Below are 6,792 nucleotides of genomic sequence, written 5' to 3' on the forward strand. Positions count from 1 at the left end.
ACAAAACTCTCTCTGTCTCTGAGAACAGTTTAATCTGTTCCATAACAATTCTTGCTGTTTTCTGACTTCTAGTAACCTCTTACATCACAAAACACACCCCTGTCTGGTTGATATTACCCAATCAGGGACGCTCAAATATACCGGAAATAGAGCTCCTTAAATTGCCGGTACTTCCTGGTTCTCCAGTGAGCAGTTCGGCGGCGCGGAGAAGTTCTGAAATGTTCGCAGTTCTGTGAAGTCGTTTGGGAGAACAGAAGTCCAGCCATGATAAGGCTCCTCCGAGTTGGATTATAACATCTTCCACCTCTGAGTGGAACTTCTGAAGGACTCCACTCATGTGAAGTCCACTTGCTGATGTGAGCTTGTGTCGGACGTGTAGTGGACTAGGCCTACGTCGAAACTAAGTCTAAGGTCAAAACTCTTGACCTTTAGAACCTTGTGGGACAGGAACTGTCATTTCATTTATTTGAATCCATAAATACAGGTTCACCCATCCTGAGACTTTCTTTCTTGAAGATTCCAGTGAAAAGAACACTCTCTTTTTATTATCATTACTATCTTACAAATGTTGATAATCAAAGTGTCTTAGTTCAAACCATTTTAGATGTTGCAGTGAACTAATCAATTTTATTAACTGAGTAATGATTTTTATTCTCATGTTAAAAGCTGTTGCAGAGTAATTATGCATTTTTCTGATTTCTGCTTTTGAATGAGCAAGTGTGTGCGTTTACAAGGTTACAGTCAAACGAAAAACAAGTTGTTATGTTAAAACTGTCATGTTTTAGAATCCTCTCAGACGTAAGTAGAGATGTTTTGCACCTGTTTCCTGAAACACGCCAAAACAAAACCCTCTCGGTCTGTGAGAACATTTCTGAGCTGTCTCATAACAATTCTCGCTGTCTCTAACCTCTTACGTCACAAAACCCACCCCGTCTGGTCGTTTCTGACCAATGAAAAATCCCAAAAAGTGAACCGGGAAAGAGTCTTTAAAATGTCAGTACTTCCTGGTCTACACGGAGTTGGAGAGTTGTCGGAGTTCTAAGAGTTCTGAGAGCGTAGAGTTCGGTGAGAGTCTACTCAAGTTCTGCTGAGTTCTGATGGAGTGCTGTTGGAGTTCCTGACATGACAACAAAGCTCTCCCGAGTTCCATGGGATTATAACATTTTCCACTGAGGTGAATATGTGTCGAACAGAGCCTCGCCATTACTTCGGACGAGTAACAGCATCCTACTGAGACGCTGAAAGGGTGCGTTAAACGGAATCTCACCTGAGACATCTCCAGGTAAAGGAGCCGATTTCATCACCTAAGTGTACTGTAAGGAAAAGCTGAAGAAAGCCGGAGAGTGTCGATTCTGGTGAACACTTAATTTCCCTCACATACCATCTTAACTCCCTCTAAACTTCTTTCCATCTTTAAACTTTTCTATCAAGTAGAAATTCTTCCAGATATTTTAGAAATGTCTGTGTAAAATGCTCACCCACATTCATGTGGGTAAAAGATCATAGTTGTACAGTTTATAAATGTCTGTGGTGCAGCAACGGAAAAATCATGGCCGTATGATTTTTCCTGATTGATTGCTTATATTGTTATTTTCATAATTTGCCAAATTAATGTAAATGTTTGATGTTAAATTTGATTCTGTAAATAAATGACCGCATTCATTTTGATGGGTCAAATATAAATGACGTCTCACTTTGCATTTCCTTAAATTCAATGCACGTTTTATTCAGTCCAGAAAAATGAGGAACCCGCGTTAAATGATGAATATATCCCAGCATCTGTTCATCTACAAACTGGTGGCCCGTCACGTGCTCCTAAATGGACTGTAACCGTGTACACATTGATTTTCATGTTGGCAAGGTTGTACAATAACAGTTTATCAGCTGTGCTGAAAAACCGTGCGTCTTTACGCAGCGCAATTGGAGCTGCGCGCTTGTGTTACGCTGGCAATGTTTTAAAAGCTGAAATTGTGTCATTGAGTCTTTATAAAGCTGAATTGTACGTCTGTATGTGTAACATAAGCTGGCTTTGAGCTGTGGAAACGCTTTATTCTGTTTAAACTGTGTTCCAGACGCTGTTCTGGTCCGGTTCGGTTCTGGTTCCGAATCGGTTCTGGAAAAGTTCGAACGAGTTGTTAAATAGCTAGAAAGACGTTTTGAGACCGGAGTAGCAGACTCCGTGCAGCTCGGGGGTTGATTCGTTACATTTTTAGCAGAGAAAGTGCATTTTGATGGTTTAGAAGACGATAAGTGATAAAAAGTTTCAGGCTACATTAACATGGCTGCTAACGCTTCGTGGTTGGTTGTGTGCTGCTTTGGAAAGCTCTGATTTGCTGAGAAAGGTTGACTGACGTCACCTCCCCTCACCCCTACGCTGCGTCATTGGTTGAGAGAGACCGTGTGTAACGTTCTAATTGGATGAGGGAAGTGTCAATCACGTCACCCGGAAATGAAGACTCGTTTTCATAGGGAATAAAATCTGCTTTTTAACGCTGGAAAGCGCATTAAAGCTGTGTTCTGAAACGCTGTTTAAATTCTTTATAGCTTATTCGCTGAAATTTTGCCACGTTTGTGTAAAAAATCCGTTCAGAAGTGTTGGTTTTCGCCGAATCGAGCCGATGCTAATTTTAGCTAACAAGCTAACGACCGGACGCCACAGGAAGTTATAGCACCCCTAGTGGACGACACAAACAGTGTCTGAGTTAAATTTGTTAAGGTTCTGCTGACATCTTGTGGAGAAGACGTGGGATCACAGGTTTTCACTTCGTTTTTAGGTAAAGAGTGACATTAAACGTTTTTATTTTTCTGAAAGGCAATTTTTGAGTTAACAAACTTCCTCTAAGCTGGATAAACACTGTTATCTTGCATTTTAAAAGTTAAAAAGGGTATTTATGCAGAGAGCTTTTACCAAACAAATTTTTATTCACTGATAAATCCTTGAGAAACAGGTACATAATAAAAATTTAGTAACTTTTAAATAAGATACAGTTACAGATATTCACAGAGTTGAATAGTTTACTCATTTTGCTAGAAGATAATGCACGTTTAATTGATAAATCACTAAATAAGAGTAAAACTTATCAGGAAAAAGAGATTTTCTGGTTTCTTTTGCCACCTAAACATTTACATCTACTATTTAATTTCTAAATAGCAGATAATGGCGGACGGAGAGGAAAACACTGACCCCTTACAATCCGAGGATGCGGTCCAGACAGCCTTACACATTTTAACAAATTCAATTCTTGGCAAAACTTTGGAGGAATTGCAAGACCTTGATGACGATCAAAGACATGGGGAGCTGCAGAGTTTATCAAAAGCAGCTACAGTGAAGGAGGACACAAAATCAAGCCGCGTACGGTTAGCAAAAATCTCTCTGCTTCTGAAGGCGGAATTAGACCGTTTGGTGGTAGAAAAGGGCGTGCTGTTCAACGGATATAAGTCTGAAAAAGAGAGGTGTGACGAATTGATGATTGAATCTGAGTCGCTGAAGCAACACCTTGAGGCTGCTGAAGACCTCTCACAGAAAGAGCTGTCAGAACAGGCTCAATCATATGAGGAGAAGTGTGCCGAGCTGATAAGTGAATCTGAGTTGCTGAAACAAAAGATTCAAACTGATAAGGACCTCTCAAAGAGAGAGCTGTCAGAACAGGCTCGATCATATGAGGAGAAGATTGCGGATAAGGAACAAGCGTACGAAGCCGCGTGTGCAGATAACAATATGTTACAAGCACAATTGCAGGCCGGATTAAAGGAGCTGGACGACTGCAAGGCAGAAAAGGAGATAATACTCCGAAGTTGGCTGACTTTACAACGTGAAAATCAGACGACACATAAGCGCCTGACAGCTTGTGAGGAGAAGCTTGCTACAGCTACAAACCTGATTTCTGACATGGAGGTAGCTGGTTTGAGACTCAGAGACGAACAGGGTCAGCTACAACCACCCCAGACAGGTGCTGTTGCACCTCCTCCCCTTAGCCCCGTTTCAACACCCCCAACCCGGGGGATAAGGACGGGTCTACACCCACTTGCACCTCTTCCTCCTGACACCAGGCAGTCACCTCCACCCCCATCTCGGGCGGTGGGGACAGACCTGCACCGGTATGCGCCTCTTCCTCCGGACACCAGGCAGTCACCTCCACCCCCATCTCGGAGGGTGGGGACTAACCTGCACCAATATGCACCTCCTCCTACCAACCCTTATCAGCCACCCCCACCCCCACCATGGGCAGTAGGGGCAGGCCTTGACCAGTCTGCACCACCAGTCACACAAGTTAGACCGGTGATACAGTCTCCTTCAATGGATGACTTGCAGAAAATCTCAAAGTATGTACAACGCTTTGTTCCCGGGCCTATGGGGTCAGCAGGAACAAAGGCGTATCTCAAAGATCTGGAGTTCAGATTGAGATCTTATCCTAATGCTACGGTAGACGATAAGATAAGTCTGATGCGGCTCACTTCAGACAGAGAGGTGTTCACCTTCATCGAGCGTCTACCTGATGCAACGAAGAGGGATTACAACCTTCTGTGTGAAGCTTTGATCAGAGAGTACGACCCCTGCACGGGACCTGCTGGTTTCCCAGCTGCAGACAAGGTCACGCAGGGCAAGACTGAACATCCAAAAGTTTATTACAAAAGAATCTTCCAAGCTTATTTTGGTAACAGAAATGAGACCGGAATGGAAGAAGATGATGGTTTTAAGTTTGTTTTCAGCAAAAATCTCCACTCTGATTTTAAAAAATCAGTACAGATGATGGCAAATTTCAGAGAAAAATCCATCAGTGAGATTAAGCAGTGTGCTGTGAATGTGTTTGAAGCATGTTCTCATGCTAAGACGCCCATAGAAGTGTTTCCTAGTGTAAGGGTTAAACCCCTCCCTCTTGAACTAGAAGGACGACGTGCTTCGCCGCCTCCTCCTAAGAAGAAAGAGAGAAAACAGTCTGTTCAAGCTAACAAACCGCGTACTGAAGGTGCACGCTGGGACAAAAAGGCTCCTCTTTCAGAGGAAGACAGTGATTATCGAAAAAGGGGTGGGCGCAGGACGCAACGATATGAGAAACCATATCAGCAGGGGCAGTACGTAAAGGAAACCCCGCAAGACGTACCTGACCGTCCCCCACCTCGGACGAAACGAACCGAGGCGAAAAAATCACAAAAGTTCCAGAAACAAGGCCCCACACCTCTGAGCTCGGAAGAGACAGAGAAACTACGCAAGTTGTTGGAAACTTTGAAACACACTGACACGGGAACCCAACCAGGAGCACTTTGCAGTAATGTAATTCCTATTACATCTGAGGGCGCGAATGACAACATAACAGATGTCGGTGGAACACACCAAGACGTTGCTGTGGTTGCCTCAAACAACCCCTCATCGGAAGAAGGGGGGGTAAACACACACACGAACGATGACGTGTCATCGCAGGCTGAACACTCAGAAACAGCTTCTGCTGTGCTGACGGTTCAGGCAAACCAAAATTACACAGATAAGGCTGAACGCGTGAAAAAGCGTCAGAAAAAACCCAAGAGGTTTCTGTGTAACTTTATCAGAAAGGGGGTCGCCAGAAAGGCGTACCTGTCAGTAACACTCGAAGGTGTCCTCACACACGAAGCACTCTTGGACGGTGGGGCAGACATAACAATCATGTCAGCTAAACTGTTCGAGGAGCTGAGGACGGCCGCTGCCAGTGTTAACAGGATAATACCTCTCTCTGAATGTGCTATAGAAATGCAGGGTCTCTCAGAAATGAAAACAACCCTGACAGCTATAGCAATGGTTCACATGCAGATTGGCAATATGACACTGTACCATCCGGTACACGTGACTCATGTTGACTCATTCCCATTTTTGGTTGGCCAGGATTTTATAAATCGCTTCGGCGCGATTATAGATTATGGTGATCAAACAATGTGGACAACAGTGAGCAACCCACTGCCAATCGATACGCCTCCGGAGTGTGGCACAGACTGCCCAACAGCAGGTACCGCGGAAGGCGCACAGGACTCCTCAGCCGAGGACATGAGCCCGGTGAGTACTCCTCTGACACCATGTGAAACCAAAGAAACCCAAGTGATCCAAACTCTGACTCAACAAGACAGCCTCCTCTGTGAGCTGGAGCAGTCAGAGTCCACCAAACACTACCTACCACGGGTAGTTAAGGGTGTAGAGATCCAAGGGTCCCACACCAACGATGCTGTTCTGTCTCTGTGGACAGATAAATCATCAATTAACCGAGCTTTCTACGAAACCTTGGTTCACAAACACGTTGGTCTAGAACTAATTAAAAAAGCTTTCCGCTTTCCATTAGTTCCCAATAGTTCACAGGTAATGACCGCAGAAGGAGTCATTAACCTAAAACTGAACTGGAATCAACGAGAACTGGTTCACCCGTTTCTCGTTATCCAAAACTTACCACATGCATCCTACATAGGCTCTGACATTTTGGTAAGGTTGGGTGTCCACGTGGACACCATCAACAAGGTGCTGTGGTCCCTGAAACCAGCCACAAAGGATGCGCCTGTGCTAGACACAGCAAACCTTAAGGCTGGGCAGACCATTCCAGAGGCCTGCCAAGTTGCTAGCAACCAAACCACCACAGTACCACCACAGGTGATTAACCTAATGGTGCGAATCCACATCATAGCTGGACAAGCTATTAGCCATAAACAGGCATACTTTCAACCCTCTCCTGCATTTTTCAATTTGGGACTGTCCGTGGAAGCCACGAACCAGGTGAGTCTTGACTCCAGAACCACATCTATTGCTGTGTGTAACACTGGCATGGATGAGGTGCTGAT

Source organism: Nematolebias whitei, chromosome 8 (genome assembly GCF_014905685.2).
Source record: "Nematolebias whitei isolate Nwh7 chromosome 8, NemWhi1, whole genome shotgun sequence".
Taxonomy (NCBI): domain Eukaryota; kingdom Metazoa; phylum Chordata; class Actinopteri; order Cyprinodontiformes; family Rivulidae; genus Nematolebias; species Nematolebias whitei.